Here is a 20,538-nt window from a genome sequence, read left to right on the forward strand (position 1 = left end):
CAAAAGACATGGTGATGTGGACATAGGCATTGAAATTCTTCTGCAAAGGCATTTTTTTGCTGCCCTGTGACGTTATAAGTCTCCACATTTTAGATCCTGTCGTTTTCTGGCCTTGGTTTCAATAAAAGCTGTTTTTGGAATAACAATGAAGTTATGAGTTTTGAAACTTACAGGGTATTTTTATAGTATAACAAACTCTTAACTGTCAAAAGACAAGGAAAATTTTAATACTCAGTTAATGAACCCTTTAATATTTTGTAGAAAATGGTCCTTTAGTAAACAGAAAGTTCAAAAGCATTGCAGAACAGCATTTATTTCAAATAAAAATCAGTTTTTGATCAGTATAATGCATCATTGCTGAATAAAAGTATTAATTACTTTCCACAACAACAAAAAACAAAACAAAACAAAAAACCTTCAGGCTGGTCATTATTAAGCCTCTCATAGTGCTGTGTACTCTTAGAACGATTACAAAATTACACTGGTATTCAGAGACAGACATTAATATGGTTTAAATCGTACGTATCTGACGTTACCATTTTTTTTCCACAGTGCCACAAGGGTCTGTTTTAGGCCCTCTGCTATTTTCAATATACATGCTACCCCCTTTGGTAATATTACTGACCCATTACAGTTGAGAAGATATATAATTATGGTTTTTACCATTTTAAATTAACATTTAGATTTCTTGTTTTCACCGGGTTTTTTTTTGTGTTTTTTAGTTTTTTGCAGCTCAAATGACTTAAAAGAACAAAAGCAGGTATTGTCAGAATGAATTAATTTTAAAACCGGATGTCATAAAACTGTATTTCATATTCATTGTTAAAAACATTTCATTATTTCAGTTTCATCAGATAACTTTAACACAAAATGTTAATAATAACACAGAAACAATGTAAATGTATATAGGCTACACGTATTCATCAGCATTTTATTACTAATATTATAATTATCAGGACACACCTTGTGAAACCAGGACTGTGCCAGGAAGCTGGTCATCCTATTAAGAAAACACTGTGGATGGTTGTTCCCGCAAATGACAGGGATTCTGTGACACATGAGAAACTGCAAGGCCTATTTAATACACCCAACTAAAAGAAAATCAGAAAAACACACAGAAATGTGGACAGACTTTTCTAGGTTAACAAAAAAGGTTGATTTGGTGCGAGACCCCTCTTTTCCCACTCCCACAGTATACGAGCCCTTTTTACCAGCTCCGACTGGGCCGAATAAACTCAATATCCTTAGCCATTTAATGAGCTTTTCCTGGTCTGCTTCGCTCCTATAGATGATCTGACATGGTGAGAGGAAAAGGAAGCTGGCATCATCCCACCAAAACCGAGGAGAAAAAAACGAGAGAGGAAAGGAAGAAGAAAAGAAAAACAAAAGTAGTCAGGATCTGATTAGTAACACTTACATGGCTAAATGAATCCCAGTAACATATCTGCCTCAACCACACATGCTTTCCATAACCCGCATAAACGTGCTGAGAAAGAAATGGACGGGAAGATAAAAATAAGTTGTTATCTTTTACTAAAAATAACATCAACGTCCGAATCATATGGATATAGCAGAGTTTACTCAACCTAATTTCTTAGTTTGAGAGGTTGTTGTATATTTATTTATCCGCATTTCCGTTTCTTAGATATTTTAATGAAACACAAAACATTTTTCCTTCAGATTTTAGTAAAAGGTGTGACTTCATGTAGAAACAAAAAACGATGTAATTGCTCAAACCATGTACCAATGCAAAACCACAAGCTAGCAAGAGCCTTTTCTTACACCAACATCACCTTGAAACAAAAACAGGACACATCTGCCACATCTCCACATGTCTGAGTAGAAACAAGATGGAAACAAGACATTTTACCCACACACATACACATGCAGAACTCTGGTACTTGTGTGATTGACATTTTTAACCCTAACAATAACAGATGACTGTAACTTGAAAAATGGCAATTAGAAGAAAATGTAGAACAGATGAGGAGGAAAAGAAAGAGAGAGAGAGTGAAATACACACATCCAGTGAGAGAAAAAGAGAATTCCTCCTTTGAATATAGACTCCGAGATGAATGTGAAGGACACAGAGATTATCCTGTGCTATTGTTCCAGAAAATAACTCAATCATGCTGTTGAAGCCTCGCAGGACATAGCCAAATACGGAGAAGAGCTGTCACCAGCCTGTGCTTATAGGGTCCCGAACCGTTTTCACAGAGGCAACCCTCCTCAAACATGTGTGTGGTCATATTCGTGATTCAGAGAAATGACAACCGAGGCCGCATAAACGAAAACCTAAATCAAAGAGTTAACCAACCTGCTGTTGGTTTCGGCACCTTATGCATCCAGCAGTCTGAGCTTTAGAGATGAGAGATGTGCTCTAAACACGATTAAATAACATCCACTGTTTATGACCACACATTATATTGTTTACTCTTTTGAACAGTACACCCGCTCACACCTGCGGCCTTCAGCGCCAGGGACTCCAGCGCACGATAATGCATATCAGATGTGCCAAGGACACTTTCTGAATTAGCCGGACTGCGAAAGCTTCCAAAAGCTGTCGGGTGCACCTTGTCACTGCTTCAAATTAGAAAAGAAACACGTCCTGTTATTTCCTTCCTTAAAATAAAACATTTGCTGCTGCTCTTGGATCTATGGAGAAGTCAATCCACGAAAATTCTTTTCCAGTGAGAGCTATATCCAAAGCCTGTTGACATACCGGATGAAACTGTGGACGAAATAATGGGCACAGAGTGTTGTGTGAATGTTTTTAGAGGGAATGTTTGGAATGAGTGTGTGTACAGAATGTACAACAAACAGATTGTGTATGTTTGTGTAGCCTACATCAAACTGTGAACAGAATTTTGCATGTAAGTGTGTGTTCGAGTATGTGTGTGCACACTCTAGCTCTTTTAACACTGTAATGCTGATTGGTGTTGAAAGTAGCCCAGCAGAATCAGTTCAGTAAAATGCTTCCATTTGGAGCCCCGGCCTGTAACACAAACCTTCCTCACCATGTCTCCTTCTCTCCATCCTCTCGTCCTGTTTTCCTTAATATGTAAATATAATCCCTCTACAGCTGCTGCTTGGACATTTTAAATGAAGGGAAAGTACTTTTCTTTACTGTTGATCAAAGCATCAAGCTAACTGCATCTGACCCCCAGGTAGGCAGAATGGATTTTTCACCACTTTCTTTTTTGGCAAAATCCCAGTCATCTTGTCAAGGGACTATGTTTCGCTCTCTGCTTTTATTTTAAAAGCCATTGCTACTGGCACAAAGAGAGCAAAAATTTTCCATCTTTATTTCATTGAGGTAAAATTAGATGAAAGTCATCTTTTTCCCGCCCGAAAAAGGAAAGTTACAGCATGTAATTTATGACTTCATTATGTTGGTGTTGTACCACTTTGAGCAGAAAAGAATTATAATAATATTCTATGAAAGCGAACTGATCTAAATAATGATGAAACGCGTGCTTCCTCACCACACACATTCTCGGTGAAGTGGAATCTGGATCCTTTTTCCCACGAAAAGAGCAAGAGAAAAGCTGTTTCTCATAAAGAGAGACTTCACACAAGAAAAACATACGGGAATTGTCATCAGCACTACCAAGCTAGACTCTGCAGGGTTGACCTGCCCTGGGTGGCAAGTGTCACCAAATGCCAATCAGAGGGACTTTCCCTGCATCTGCGGTCACCAGCTTCAATGGTGTTTACAAGTGTATTTTGAGGAGAAATGCATAAAGAGTATAATTCATTCATTCAAGTTTCTTCACTGTCTGTTTCATATTTCCGAGTCTTCTACAACTGTACCAACTGGCTAAGCAACTACCTTGGCTCTCAGTACCAGACTATAAAAATCATACCAACTATTTAAGTTAGATCTTCCATTTCCATTAGATAATACTTATTTAGACTATTTGTTTCCTTCATGTAAAATAAATATCAATATGCATCACTATACAAAATATCTAATAGAAGGTGCTTTTGCTAAACAACAGCACCAGTTTTCCCCGTTGTATTTTCCACGTAAAAATCTGCATATTATTCACTAACCCAAAATTCAGTTTAAACATACACTACTGTTCAAAATATGTATTTTTTTTATAAAGATTTCTATTCCAAAGAAATGTTCTTTTGAGCTGTCTATTCATCAAAGAATCCTGAAGTTTTTACAAAAACATTTCTGTTTTCAACGTTGATAGTGATAAAAAAAAAGAAAGTTTTTCTGAGCACCAAATATGTATAGAATGATTTCTGAGGGATCATGTGACACTGAAGACTGGAGTAATGATGCTGAAAATTTTGCTTTGCCTTTACAGGAATACATTACAATTTAAATTATATTAAAATAAAACAGAAAACAGTTATTTTAAATAGTTACAGTATTTTACAATAACACTGTTTTTACTGTATTTTATTATCAAGTAAATGCAGCCTTCTTTCAAAGAGACTTCTTTCAAAAGAATAAAATCCTGACTTCCAAACTTTCAAATATAGGCTAAGTAATATTCATTCTTTTTCAGCATGCAAAATTATTCCTCAATAGTGCCTTATTCACAAAACTTAGTTTCATTTGAGTGCTGCAATTAACAGTGCACATTTACTGTCTTTGGAAAGCATGAAAAAGCAATTTCAATTAAAATATGTTTGTGTCAATTTCCTATTGATCCTGGAGAAGAGCATTCAAATTAGCCATGTATCCTAGTACAGAACGCAAATAATATATATCTTCACATTAGTCACTCACTGTACATAATTTAGGATATAATTGGCCCTTGTATTCAGCCAGTCACAATATCTATTTTTTAGTACAGAAAAACAGAAAGTGAAACATATTACACCTGTGAGTTTTGTTTCAATCATTGAGGTCAGCTGTGCTGCTTATCATAAAGATGAGCTGATTACAGTCCAAACACAGTATATGTTTAGTCCTTTCTGAAATTAGAAATTACCAGCTCTCAATTCCCCCATATGAAAGCATGGTTAATACTGTCCCATGCGAATTACATGCTATAAAAAAGGAAAAATGACAAAAACAAAAAAAGAAAGAAAAAAGGAAGGGGGTTTGTTCAAACAAAAAAGCACAGAGAGCAGAAAAGACAGTGAAAAAAGGGTAGAGAAGAAAAAGAAAAAACACAAAGCAAAAGAGGAGAAACTTGGCACCTCAGCCACACACTGTCATGTAGGCAGGCTGACATCATCATTGTAAAATTGGGAGGCCGGTTTCGTCTTTCCTGCAGATGTGGAGGCCTGATCACATTCCGTGGGCCTGTGCCACTTTTCATCAACATCCCTCCTTCACCCCTCCCTTGCAAACCCTCTCTCCTGTGAGGAGACACCAGCAGAGGGTTGTTGGTATGTCTTTGTGTGTTTGGGGGATAAGTTGTTGAAAGAAGTATGTATGGGCACATCACTGGGAAAGACACAAAATAACACAAAAATGTGTGTTTGTGTGTATGGAAGAGTAAAAGGGAAACTTAAGGTTAGTACTGGATGTGATGATGGAACTTCCCCAAGATCTTTCAGCGTGTTGGCATCCCTCAGGGATCCAGCTTGGGTCCTCTGCACTTTTTCCTGTACTGGCCCTTTAGTCTCTTCTGGTGTCCAGCACAGAGCTTGTATTCCCCAGGCCTGGCCCCCGAGCTGCCCCCTGGGCCTCCACCTGGGCCTGATTGGATCCTGCTGCTGCAGAAAGCCTTGATTTACGAGAGCGGAGCGCCAAGCCTCAGACACGCAGCTGTGTGTCGGCAGGAAAGGGAAGTTGTGCATCACACGGTGTGTGTTTTACGGGGGAGAGTCACGCCCTGATGAACCAGAGAGCACAAAATCAGACTCCATGATTGACAGGTGTCAGGGTGGCATCTGATATGAGCCGAGTTGCAATGTGGGAAACAGTTTTCAGCAAAAGACTGACTTTTCTTATGTCAGCAAAATGGATAATATTAATATCAATGGATAATAATATCAAGATTTTTATGGATGAAAGTATCATGAAAACATACCGCAACTTTTGAAATCTCAAAACAACCTCCATGGTCCAAAAAAAGAGGCATTTACTGAAACTAAGCTAATAAAAACATCTATTTAGCATTGATTCAGTGAATGATTCAGTGACTCACTCATAAAGACAGTCACTTGTTGTCACCTATTGGTGTAATGATATAATCTGCAGAAAGAACAAAGAGATATGAGACAACAACAACAAAACAAATTATATGAGTAAAATCTGACAAAACTTGTGCCGTTCCTGGCAGCAAACCACTGTATTTCAGTTCACATGCATCTCAAAGGCACAGCAGCACAAAACAGCTTGTTTAATTCTAAGCATATGAGTAAAGGTTGAAAAAATAAATTGACCTTTTAAAGTACATACGCACCAACAACTTTTAAAAACATTATAAATGGACCTCAGGGGGGGATTTTTTTTTTCCATATGACATTTAAATCAAACTGTTTGGATAGTTATAATGATCAAACAAATGTATGCTTTTCAATTAAACCAAATTTAAAATCATTATGATCCATATGAGACCATAATGCACATTCATTCCTTGAATTAAAGAATGTATAGTGAGACTCACATTTCATTTTTACAGTTTAATTTATAAAGCCCTGTAAACTTCTTTGACACAAATACAGCCACAGGCAGTATTTTGCGGTGATATACAGGTTTCATCTGATACACTGAGCTGTACAGCATATGCTCCTTCAGACCAGGAGCAAGTGGGACGCACGTCCAGCAGAACCAATCCATTCGGTCAGGCCCTTTCAAATCCATTTCCTAATCGCATATCCCACAATTTCAACACATTGTCCACGTGCAGTTTCTGAGACAAGGGCTTCTTTAGCACAGCTAAACCTGCACGGATCATCATCCCCATATTTCACCGTGAGTTATGAGCCATGCTCATCTTAACATATTTCAAATATTCCACATGGATCTCAGTACTACGGTATGGCAAATTTAAAATTCATTCAATTTGGTGTGGTATTTTTGAGTCCCCATTGAGAGCTTCAGAAGCTCTGACTGATTCAGAGAATTAGCACGAACAAGTCACTGCCAGTAAAAGTGCGTTCACGTCAAGACCGGGTTATGCATTAAACATATGCATGTGAGCAGTTTTTCCTCTTTCCTGCAATAAAATCAATTAGCCATACGTAATAAATCTAAAGATTGACACACGATGCAGAAATAAACTTTCCATGTACAGGGACCCTTAAAGTCAAAAATCTAGCCTGCGCTCGAGACACATGTTTCAGTACTTCTCTGAGTGTCAGATAAAGAGTTTGTCTGGAATACTCTTCGGATGACTTACGAGCTCAGCAGTTTCCTTTCCTCCATCAGAGCTGTTGGCAAAATTTGCCCCGTGTTGCTAATCTGAAGCCAGTTTGTCACTTATAACTGCTCAGATTAAGATTTGGTAGGGGAAGTTTGATCCAAGCCAGCACACAGGAACAATGGGCCTTCAAAGTTTCCTCCCTCGGTCTCTCTTCCACAGTATTTATGATGCTCAAATGTGAAGTAATTGGATAGGCAGAAGAAATATGATGTGCTCTGTCAATAGAAAAGTACGATGCAACGAAAGCTGTTGGAAAACTTCAGGATTCTATCTTTTAGCCCGGTGTGATAATGTGTTTCATCATCCGCATTCTGATCCACACATCCTTCATGTGGTGAACCAGAGAACACCCCCATGAGCCCCCAAAAGATTAAGTCAGAGTCAAAGTAAGTCTTAAGTGGAGATGAGTCTAGTGGACATGAACCGTCCTCCAGAGTCAAATTCAAGAATATCATACTGCAATAAGTCCTGGCTCCACACTTATTTGACTAATTCATAAAACTGCTGGATTCTCAGTAGAGCAGTGCCGGGTTGTGAAGAAGGGCCTGTATCTTGGGGGTTTCAGTTAAAATTAGGCGTTTTGCATGCTGCCTAACCGTAGGATAGCCCCATCAGTGAGAGAAAAGCAGCAGAATCCACTGTGGACTTCCCGTGGGAGACGGGAAACAAGTTCAAGATTGCGTCGTGAGCGGCGCTCGCTTCTCTTCACGAATCACTGCTGTTGTCGTTCAGGTCGTTTCTCAGGAAGCGCTGTCCAGATGGGAGCTGGAAAATCACCTCTGTTATTATACTCTGAGTCTCTCCATGTTGTTCTCAGTATAAATACCGCTGTGTAAGACTAACACAAATCTTAAGAGGAAACTTACCTGTCTAAGAGTTTCGATCCACATGTGCAATAAAGAAGTCCTACTTAGTGCTGTCTGCGGTGCTGAAACCTAATATGCATCAATGGCCATTGGCCTTTTTTTGGCCTGAGACACAAATGCTTCTATTAACATTTATTTGACTTTTTTTCATACAACATACTTTATGCCCACCACCAAGGATTGTTTTAACATCTCATGCACATACACTATGATTAAAAAATTTGGGGTCAGTATGATTTTTTTTGGGGGGGGGGGGGGGGGGGGGGAGGGGAAACCTGGTGTAATGGCTGTTGAAAATTCCACTTTGCCATCAGAGGAATAATTTACATTTTAAATATATTCAAGTAGAATATTTTAAATTGTAAGCATAAGAGAGTTGGTGAGCATAAGAGCATTCTATTCATAAATAAAAAAACATTACAAATCTTTTACAATACAATAAAATAAAAACTTAAAATACAACTTTTAAACGGAGCCTAAATTCTCTCAATCTATGTTCAACAGTGGTAAAGACCTGCAGTTTCATTTAAATTCCTAAATCTATGGTGTAATTTCTTAAACTTGTAAATAGTACCATATTGTTTCTTTCTGATATGCCAGTTCACCCCACAATCGTTCTGAAACGTAAAACAAACACATTAAAACAATATAATGTAATGTAGCCTAAACTACATAAATAAATAAGCTAAATTATATTACATTTATGGCCTATATATACTGTACACACAGTATAAATGTACTAAAAGTAGACTTTATACAATTAATAGAAATCATATTTAACTTTCATACTTGAAATAGCAGGTACTAATACGATAAACGTGTAAACAATTGGCACAAAACAACAACAACAACAACAACAACAACAACCACACACACACACACACACACACACACACACACACACACACACACACACACACACACACACAGTGTCCCCCCCCCCCCCCCCCCCCCCCCCCCCCTATAGGAGAAATCTGACAGCCTTAAAAAGAAAAGAGAAAAATGTAAGCAATTTCAATCAGGTCCCACAGCAAACACACTCTTTTTAGAATAAAGCCTCACAAGCTCCACCCACGGACAGCACAGCGTTTCTTTCCACACTGTGATGGAGACTAAAGCAGCAGACAGCTGGTGCGGTGGGGCTGGCCACATTCTCCAGCAGTTCATTTTCACACGCATGCTTCAGCCTTTACGTTAACTGAGCCCAGCATCTCAGAGCCATGCCAAGAGGGGCCAACCACCTGCAGAGGCCAAGCAAGCGCAGGCAAGATGATAATCAACACAAAACAAATGCAAACGCTTTCCACAGAACGTCCATAGGGATTCCACACTGACACCAGTTAGTGATGTAATAGCTATCTGTCCTGTCTCATTCATCACATTTGAAAATGAGTTTAGAGATATTTGCCCACAAAACTTTTGGGTTTTGTGTAAAACCTTTTAAATCCTCAAACGTCCCAGTGCTGTACCTTATAGGGTTTCTAAGTAGGGCTGCAACAAATGATTATTATTTTCTTTTTTTATCAATTAATCTACCAGTAATAAAGTTCAGCTGGTCATATATTTTAATATTACAAACAAATGTATCACAATGGCCCGGTTTCACAGACAGGCTTTGGATTAGGCCTTAGTTCAATTAGGATATTTATAGCTTTTATAAACATGCCTTAGGAAAAAACATTACTGGTGTACATCTTGAGACAAAACAATAGCACTGACATATTTTAAGATAGTGGAAGTTGTTTTCAGTTAAAACAGCTTAAACATGTATTTTAGTCTAGTCTAGGACTAGGCTTAAGCCTTGTTTGTGAAACCGGGGGTCAGTGTGAGAAAAAAAATCCCTCAATTTGACAGTTCTAATAAATTGTGTATATAACATCAGAAAACTGGAGTGTTTGCTTGGATTAAAAAAATAATAAATAAAATCACAGACCGATTGCCTTCTCTTTCCATCTGAACTCTCTCGTGCTTCCTGGGATGGGATCTTCATTCTTATTCATTTCCATGCGGCTGCCTGCAGCTGTCCGTTCTCACAACATGCAGCCTTGCTAATTTTCCTACAGGGTGTGAGATTGATTGCGAACAGAAGAATGTCCTGTGAATGGAGCACGCTGTCTGTGAGAGCTCTGAGCATGCCTTAGGGTGATGAAGCTTCTGTTTTGGCCGGACAACTTGTGTTTGTCTCTCCCTAAAGCTTATGGCCCAAAGCCAGACCAAGGCACCCTACATAGCACAGTTTGCTATGTCTAATGAATGCATTTATCTCATTTTCGGGACAGGACGGCAAATAATTTACACTAGCAGATTCCTCTGACCACAGCTGGGCCAGAGTCTTAGAGCAAAACCCCCCAACGGTTTAATTCACTCATCCATATTCTCTCATATTATTACTCAGGGTGTCAAGTAGCAGTTAAGCTGCTTCTAGTTTTGAGACTAGACCTACTTTAAGGGTCATGGAGCAGTATTTTCAGGCTGGAAAAGTTTTCAAACATTTCTTTCTTTGAAAAAGGGAAGATCAAGACGGCTATTAGAACTCTTTAGAGTTCAAAAGAGGAGAACTGCATACCTCATGAAAAACAGCACAGTAGAGAAAAGGCAGCATGTTGCTGAGGGCACGTTTGAGTCCACGTTCTCATGGTCTTATTCATGTAAATACAAACTGTTGGACACTTTAGCCACATTCATAAGTGTATGAATCTCCTTGCGTTGTTTAACAATTATTCAACCAGGTGGCATTCATTAAATAAACATATCATAAGCATGTAATATAAGTGAATAAAAGATTTTCAAGAAAAATATTTCACAAAAAGAAATTTGTTAGCCTTCAATATATCATTCCAAATGAAGACACTTTATGATTGTCAGACGTTAGTGGAACATGTTCAAAGTTAATGTGATGAACTACTCCGGCGGTTATTCTGCTAGGACACCTGTGTGAACTCGAGAGGAACTGACTTCATACATCCACTGAAATGGGACCTTGGGACCGGCTGATTAAAAGTAATTGCAAAAATGGCTCAGAAAACTGAGTCATTTTTTTTCCCTTTTCTTTTTGCAAATTCCATATGGTTTGATATTTTATTAATTTAATGCAAGGACGTTTTTTTTAAGCATGACGTAAGTGTCCAGAATGTATCAAAATATATTTTGGGGCCACTGTATGTTCTAAATAAGCTGTTCATAGACATTTTAGGCTGTAAATATACTCATGGTGTACTTCTAGAGTATAAATTCAGCTCTGTTTGAAATTATGGAGCGGATCTTCACTCAAAGGAGAAGAGAAGCACAGCGGCGTTTCACATGTTTCCCCAGAATGACATAAATCAGCAAGCACTTCGTTATGAAACAGTCATAATGAAAACTGTAGGAACGCCTTGAATTTAACCAGTGAATCTTCAGTGGGATCAGCAGTCAAATTAAGGCCGCATGGGCAAGAATGGACACCACCTTGATACACGATGAAACGGTGAAACTGTATATCCGAGAAAATTTAAAGACTGATGTCAGGTAACACGACCACCTGAGGACCTCTATGAACAGCTCTAGTGAGCGCTAACAAGTGTTCATCAAAAGCCCATGAGCTGAGTTTGACAGATGGTATGAATTATTACCACAACTGTCTTCTAAAATATTTCACTCTTTGTTTTTGGTTACAACCATTTCATGCACATTTAAAAAATAAAATAATTCTTCCATACTTCTTTACCAACTAGCTATCAATGCAAGATGTCAATTAACAATTATTGAATGAATTAACTAATTAACACAACATGTACGTTACTGCATATGTGCCTTGCCAAACCACACTTTCCAAGAGTCTCAAAACATGTTTTTAAAAGAACTGTTTTCCTCTTCCATGCGACCCTACAGAGGATCAGTGGTTTGGAGAATGGATGTAAGGATTTTTTCATCCTAAACATATGTTTTATAACTAAGTACCTCAAAGTAAAAAAAGAAAAGAAAAAAGTGTATGCAAAGTATTGGTCAAAGATAAAAAATGATTTGCATTTATCAATCAGCACATTATGTAATTAATTAAATAATAAAAAATAATTAGTTCCCAGTCCAATTACTCACATACAATGTAAACCTATAGCATGTACTCCTCTACAGTCCACTATTTCAAATGATAGTGTTTAACATTAAGCGTTTCCCACCAAACCGCTACCAGCTCTGGAATCTTAGACTGTCAGATTATTTTACACACTGCGGATGAGTCCAGTCCAACCACAGATCCTTGGCAATTCCTGTGGTAAAATCACTTCAAACAGAATTTCCCGATCAGAGGATCACAGAAGCAGACCGCTGTTGGAACCCTGAACATCAAGGATACATGCCCATTTCAACAGGTGATATGAACTGGAAACTCAAACTACTGATCAACAAGCAGAAATTATATCTTGCTTTTGCAACAGTGTGCTTGTGGGTTTGTGGTGTGATTTAACACTCGCATAATCCAATCACTGCTTTCTCTTACTTTTGTTTTTTTTGGGAGTCTCATCCCTCTGAGGGTGTACAAGAGAACAGCTTCACCTTCAGCCAACACCACTGAAAGATCCAATCAGTCATCTGAGCTTCAGGGATCTGTAACGAATGAATAGTGAAGACAGCCAAAATGTTATAAAAACAAATATAACAGGTATACAGAAAGACGTGTAGTTAAAGACAGCCGTTGGGGAGATTGGATCAAGAACTCCAAGTAGTCAAAATTTAAACTTGACTCTTTCCCTCGAAACGGATGAAAAGGACCGTGGGGATGCTGAGGAGCCCAGCCTCTAAGCACCCACTCCATCTGTCTCATGTTACCACAATTTCTTTAATTGGCCCAATTGAAGCGCAGTCATTGATTGGGGCTATTTGCAGACAGGGCAAACATCTCAACCTCCTCAATTATGTCATTGATTACAATAATGCGGAAAATTACCCACGGAGAGCTGGACAGTAAGTCAAACACCTGGCCAGAGCATCAAACTCCACCGTTTAGATGCAGAAGTGTGGAGATGAAAAGAGCGCAGCTGTCAAACCATGTTGAAGAAATGAAATCCGAACAATTCATCACTTCTTCTCACCGACTGGAAGAGCTCATTCTCGATTGCGCAGGAAACATCATCTGTTTATCTCCCTGTTGCATTTTGTTGAGTTTCCAAAGCGCTCATTGCTTGTGTATTCAAATATTTAATGGAAGAATGCTGCTTCGTTTCCACTACAAACAGCTCTGTTTTGAACCGTTACCAGATTGACATTTTTGTTCAATTAGAACAGATAGTTTAGTAGGAAAAGGGTGACAGCAAAATGACCATGTTGTGATCTGAGTATTCATCGGTTGCTAAGCTCGCAGAGGGTCAATGTTTTATTCTATCAGAGATAAACTGCAACATCAGATGGAAGAATTTAGGCATTGTTTACATTAGCTGTGCCCTCCTAATCCCCATTACCATTGAGGAATTCACAAGATGGCTTCCAAGCACAACTCAAAACACATGGATCCGACAGGAGAAGCTCATAAATTAAGAAATGACTTCATTTTGTGCTTCTCAGCTGCTAAACTTAGAAAAGAGGAAAAACGTAGAAAAGAGGCGGGACTGTGGGCACGGACACTGTCATTTCAATATGTTTTATTCAAAACGAGACATGAGGGATGCATTGTTGTCTGGTCTTGTTCAAAATGAAAGAGAACGGAAGAATGTGACCCTTCATCAGCATATGAAATCTGGTCTAAAGGACCGCTTTAACAAAACCATTGTATTTTGTCAAGATTTCCAGAAGAAGCTTAAAGTATCTCCTAGGCTACAGAGACAGTCACAAAATGTCTTCAAGATGTCTTCCATCAATCCACAACTAAACAACATTGGCTCAACTTAAAGGAAAGAAAAATCACAAATAAGATCTTTAATACTGCAAAAAAAAAGAAGATTATTTGTACTTAGGCATTTTGTCTTGTTTTCCAGTTCAAATATCTAAACAATCTTAAATAAAAAGTAAATTAGAAAAAGTAAATGACTTAAGATATTAAGTCTTGTTTTCCTAAAAATGCATTCAAATTCAGTTTATGCTTAAAACATGACACAATACTGTATATGCCAACAGCATAAGAAATATAAACTTATTTGTCTTACCCCATTGGCAGATATTTTTTTCTTGTTCAGAGTTTTGTTTTAAGCAAAAACTCACTTAATTTTGAAATTCGTTTCAGAAAACAAGACTTAATATGTAAATTTATCTTGATTTAAGAATGTTTAGATATTTGTACTGGAAATAAGACAAAAAAACTGAGTAGGAAAATCATTACGTGTATCAGTTTTATCTCCAAGACCACATCATGTGTTAAACTCTTCTCCTGGAGGACCATTGTACTGGAGATTGCAGCTCCAATCAGCTCTAAAACACCTGCCTGCAAGTTTCTAATAATCCTGGAGACTTTATTTGCTGGTTCGTGTGTTCTATTAGGGTTGGAGCTATACTCTGCAGGACAGTGGCTCCCAGGAACTAAATTTGACACTTGTGTTCTAGACCAATGAGATTATGGGGAGAATGGAGACTTGTGTCTCATCTAGCTTTTCAGAAGAGACCTTAACAATGCAAAACTCAAACACTCCTCAACATTTTCCAAGATCATATTACATATGTAATCTACATGAATCTCTATACTCTTACTGTGTCAACAGCTGTCTCAAATGAGCGTTGTTTTCTCCTTGAAACACCTGAGACAAAGTCGATACTGAAATGAAATATAACCGAGACTCCATTGAGTCTCCTTAAATATGAAAGGAGGAAACATCTGAGCAATAAAACGTTCCTCAAGGCTCATTTTACAAATGATTTTAGTATAACAACCACATATGCCATGTGCAGATGCAAAACCGCAAAATGTGATTGGCTAAAGAAGGTGTTACACACCAATCAGAGAGCACATTACTGGCCAGGCAGCAGTGAGAGCATTCACATGTGTTAAAGATTTTAAAAACGCTGGCTCTGTGTATGTTTACAAAAGAGTAGGTCCTCATTAATGGATCATTAGTCATATACACAGTAGTTTGATTTGAATGTCCTCCATTTATCTGTGTCAACACTTTTTACTCTTAGAGGACTCATGAGAACACAGGCATGTCATGTGTTGTATGTTACTTTAGTGTGTACATTACCTTGCATCTTTGTGTCTGGTAAAGATTTTAAAGACTCTGGCACATGTCATGTTTTTGTAGGTCATTCATCTGATCATTTGTTATGTGAAGTGGTTTAAATGATGTTTGAACCAGTTGGTCTTTCCATTCGCACAGCAAGAGACGAAAAGTCAGTGTAAATATTTAAATGTCTTTAAATATAACTGTATTGCATCAATGCACTCTTATATAACAGAATTTAATTTGTGTTCTACGAGACACCGATTCAATTCATCATCATTAGGGGAGCACAAATATCTTGAGAAATGTTTTTATGCAATACAATGATGTTGAAAAGTCCAATGTTGTTTTCAGTGTTGACTTACATTGTATGGACAAAAACAGTTGAAACATTCTTTAAAATATATTCTTTTGTGTTCCGCAGAAGAAAGAAAGTTATACAAGTATCAAATAGCATGAGGTTAAGTAAATGATTTTTGGGGTGATCTAACCCTTTTAATGTTTTTGATCCGATGTGAATTTCTCACGAATTTTAGCCCAGATGTTCTTAATTGTGGATAATACATGCCAATGCAATAAGCCTATGAATTACACACACGATTTGATATATTTCTTTACTATCTGAGATGCATCAACTCTCCACCACAGCATGTGTGTATTCACAATCGCTGTAATGTGCATGTCACTATGTGTTTAGAAACACCTGCACTGGTCATCTCTGCCTTCTGAGTTCTCAATATACAATATGAGTGCTCTGAATCTCCCTTTAGACTGTGCTCCAGAGACCACACACACACACACACACACACACACACACACACACACACACACACACACACACACACACACACACTTGTAAACAGGCTGTTCTATTCCTCAGACAGGAAAACCATACACAGTTTTATGATACTTGTGATGTCAGTCTGACCCCAAACTTCAGCTGCTACTGCCTGGGAATAAGCAGAGTGAGCCAGAGTTCACCACAGGTCAGAACAACACCACCGACACTCCTTAACACGCAATAACAAACCAAGACAAAGCAGCAATTAGCTGTGGTCACAACGAGAGATGAATATCACATCAGAGTGATCAGAGTGTAATAATAATCGGAGTAATACATATTGCAAAAAAAAAGTGTATTTTATTTTAATGTTTATAATAATGTTTGATGTTTATCTAATTAAAAATAATGATATACTGTTCAAAAGTTTGGGGTCTGTAAGATTTATGCTTACCAATTGGCTGAATATTTATCATAACATATTTTAACTATTTAAAATATATTTGACATTTATTCATGTGAAGGCAAAGCTGAATTTTCAGCGTCCTACTCCAGTCGTCAGTGTCACACGATCCTTCAGAAATCATTCTAATATGTTGGTTTGGTGCTCAAGAAATATTAATTAGTATTATCATCAGTTGGGCTGCTTAATATTTTGTGAAAACCTTATTTTTTTCAGGATTCTTTCTTAATAAAAGAATCCTGAAAAACATAATATACTTTCCTGAAAAAACAACAACTCTGCTGTCACGTTTGATCAATTTAATGCATCCTTGCTTCATTTATTTTGTGTGTTTTTATATTAATATATACATGCTTGAAGAGAACACATTTATTTTCCATTAAGTTCTTCTTTAAAGATTCAAACCCTCACAAAGAGATTTTGAAATGTGAGAGACTCAAATAAAGTTGGTTCAAAATACTTCACACCATGTGGGGAAGCAATCCCCACACTGAATTACCTTTCATGCTCTGAAGGTCTCCAACATTCTGGCTTTGGAACCACCTTTGCTGATAATTATTCTCGTTCTGTGAAGGAGTTTGCATTCGCATGCCTAGCCACATGAGGGATATGAATGGAGAGGTTTTCTGTCATCACCATAGGAACTTCAAAACTTAAAATTCTCAAATATTAAAGTCAGTAAAGAACAATTGGATTGCTTAACATTTTCATTATGTAAACACTGAATCTGGATTGACAGATGCACCCAGTAACTTTTCGTTTACAAACATATGTGCAAATTCACCACAGAACACTATGGGAATGTTTTTGTACCTGTAGGCAAGAGGAGATGCACAACCCCTTACCATAATGATTATGAATTGAATTTGAATTTCACAACGGGGTGGTGGTGGCGCAATGGATAAGACACATGCCTTTGGTGTGAGAGACCCGGGTTCGAATCCACTGTGAGACACCAATGTGTCCCTGAGCAAGACACTTAACCCCTAGTTGCTCCAGAGGCGTGCGACCTCTGACATATCTAGCAATTGTAAGTCGCTTTGAATAAAAGCGTCAGCTAAATGAATAAATGTAAATGTAAATGTAAATATGTATTGTTCTCCAGGCCAAACATTGGTGATGACAGATTTCGCATAATACTTCATGTAACCTAAGTCTAAATCTGTGATTCTAAGGCAAAGAGTTTCATGATGGGCCCAGTGATGTTTATTAACATAACGGTTCTGAACTGAGGGCTGCAACCTGAAAGTGGATCACAGGTCCAATTCCTGACAGCAAGGGGAAAAAACCAAAATGTAAGTCATAAAATGCAATTAAGCATATAATAAGGAAAGGGTACGATAAGCAGGCAACATAAATAGACTTTTCAACTTTTAAGAGGGAGGAGAAAACTCTTTCCACATCTTTTATTGTTGACTTCAAAGGTTGTGCATCCACACAAACCCTGCAGTATTTTGGCGCAATTTCATTCAGCCAGTTAAATTAGGCAGATGCCAACATGGAAAGCTTGCATAATGTGTCCTAATGCTTAGAAACCATTAATAAAACCATGAAACAAGATAATAAATATGCTTTGTGATGACCACACAATTGTTATTGGTAGCCAAAAGCATGAAACCATCGAAATTCAAGAGACATCTTGAAACCTTGTCTAAAATTGTCAATTCTCATATTCACCATATGTCATGTTGGAAATTTTGCATATGTTGTGCCGATGCAGTTCATGGTAATATTAATAGATACATTTTTTTTATTTTAAAGACATGTTTGTTTACTGTGTTTGGATATGTCCTTCTGTGCATGAGAATTCCTTACTCTATCTTATTTTCACTTTTTATCTCTCTTTCCAAATCTCTAGCTCATCTTCTTTTTGCATGTAAAGGCATGTCTCTGTGTTGGTTAGGTACATGCTGTTCTCTCTTTGAAACAAAACAATGGGAGAGGATTTACATGATCTCGTCTTGCTATTAATTAGTGAGCTCATTTATTTTGGAGATGGGAGGAATAACAGGCCTTCCACTCCGGCCTAGATTTACTGCATTTGCTTTCTATGTGCCGCTCGGAAATCTGAATGAAATCCAAGTCCAGCTTTCGGCTTTCTGGGTCTGTTGTAACACAGAAGGAATTAAGGCAAAATGTGATCTGTTAGTTTTGGCAAAATCAGCTGTTCCTAAATCACAGAATGTGTCTATTTTTTCATTTAGCCCAGGTTTAAAAGTCCAGAATATGAAGATTCAACCCTACACATGAGGTTGGGCCAATATTAAATGGTGTGCTACATAACTCACAAAGATAAATTACACGTTGAATACAAAATTAGGAAGTACTGTTCTCCTTGAAAAACCTCCATTAGAAGTGTCTCATTTCCAAATGAGTTAGCGAAAAGTTTGGGAAGAGTGTGTTCATCTAATTCAGTCAATCGCTTACTGTGAGGGTCTTGGTCATCCTGTCGTTGTTTATTTCACAATAATGACTTGCTGACTATACATTATCCTTATCCTACTCTGCAAATAAGTAAAAATGTGGACATTAATTGAGTTGAGTTGAAATTATTTTATAATTTAACCCATATTTTGTCTATTTGCTAGAAACAACATAATCCATTACAAAGTGTGAACACTGCAGCAACATTAAAATAATATTAATATTAAATATTTCCAAAGGAAACAATAACTTAGACGTAAGATGGCACCAGTTGTGTTTGCGTTTGTGTTTTCTTTCAAGAGAGCACAAGGTCTGCTGTGTCTTCTACTGTATATATATATGGACGACTACTGACGAAAAACTACTATATACGGACGAAAAATTTGACTACTGAATTTCACAACTGACTAATCAGAAGTCAAGTATTACATTTAGCAGTGCAAAGAGGGTTTATAAATGGCTGTTTCTTCTGGCAACATTTGAGACCTAGCTTGAGCTCAACAAAAATCCATTTAGGTTTGTTTGGTTTGACAACCAGTGTTGAGATGTGCAGGATGTGTCATACTCAGATGGAGAGTTCGCAATGTTCTTTCTCCTAATTTATCAATCTTATCTCTCTGTTCCTTTCAAAAGATAACAATCCTCATAACTGTACTTAATAGCATCCTGCATCGCTCTCTGGGGCTTCTTGGATGTTATTTTCATGCACTTTTGGACATTACTTTTGTGATATTTATATTTTGTTTACCTGAAAATGTGAACGTTCTGGAGAGAACACTGCTATAAATAACATATGAAGTAAATTCCATATTCTTCCAGAGACACAGATGCTCTTTTTGTGATGGTAAACAAAGAGAGACGCTGTAACAAATGCTGATACAAACAGAAACGCAAAACAAACAAAAAAAGGCAGGAAAAGAGAAAGAGAGAGACAGAGTCAGGGAGGAGGGCTGTTTTTGGATACATTTGTTTTATGTGTGAATGCGACACAGCATTGGAATGCATTGGACCAGAATACAGTTCTCCAGGGTTCGGCCGTAACACAGGAATGTTTCGGAGCATAGCTGCACTCATCCGTCAGCGCTGCAAGCCCACCCGCCTCCTCCCTCTACATTAGCTGCTACTTATTGCACTGGCATTAGCAGAGAACTGGAGAACACAGCTAATAAATTACTTTGCTTTCAATTATTTTCCCTCCCATATTTCAGCCCAAGGCATGTAAAGTAAACAGTGCGAGAACGAGAGGGGGAGAGAAAGAGGTTTTCTTAAATCGACCCCAGTAGCTGAGAGCCTCAGTGCAGTTGAGCTTGTAAGAGTTTATATGGCGGTGCTGCATACTGTCACTTTTATGAGTGTCTGTAGTCCATGAATTCTGCTCTAATGTAAACCCATAAACTCCCAGCACTCACGGTGGAGAGAACAGAACAAAAAAACAGAGTCGGTTCAGGAAATATGCGCTTATTGAGTTTCATAAAATCCGAAAACTTTTGTTTGTGCTTTTAAGTTTTACATCTGAGGAGGAAAACAATGGAAAATCAAT

The 20,538-nt window shown here is 37.8% G+C and overlaps 1 long non-coding RNA gene across 2 annotated transcripts; it reads right to left on the bottom strand.

The window, feature by feature from the left end:
• Positions 1-297: 297 nt before the first annotated feature.
• LOC309487297 lies at positions 298-6,281 on the bottom strand. Of its 2 annotated transcripts, none has more exons than XR_014201817.1 (2): positions 6,123-6,281; positions 298-5,807 (listed from the first exon to the last, which is right to left on the bottom strand). It is a non-coding gene; the product is annotated as an uncharacterized lncRNA (long non-coding RNA). The 2 variants fall into 2 exon arrangements; XR_014201818.1 differs by lacking the exon at positions 6,123-6,281 and adding an exon at positions 6,006-6,099.
• Between the last annotated feature and the right edge of the window lie 14,257 nt (positions 6,282-20,538).

This window comes from Leuciscus leuciscus (assembly GCF_965113295.1).
Source record: "Leuciscus leuciscus genome assembly, chromosome: 22".
Taxonomy (NCBI): Eukaryota; Metazoa; Chordata; class Actinopteri; order Cypriniformes; family Leuciscidae; genus Leuciscus; species Leuciscus leuciscus.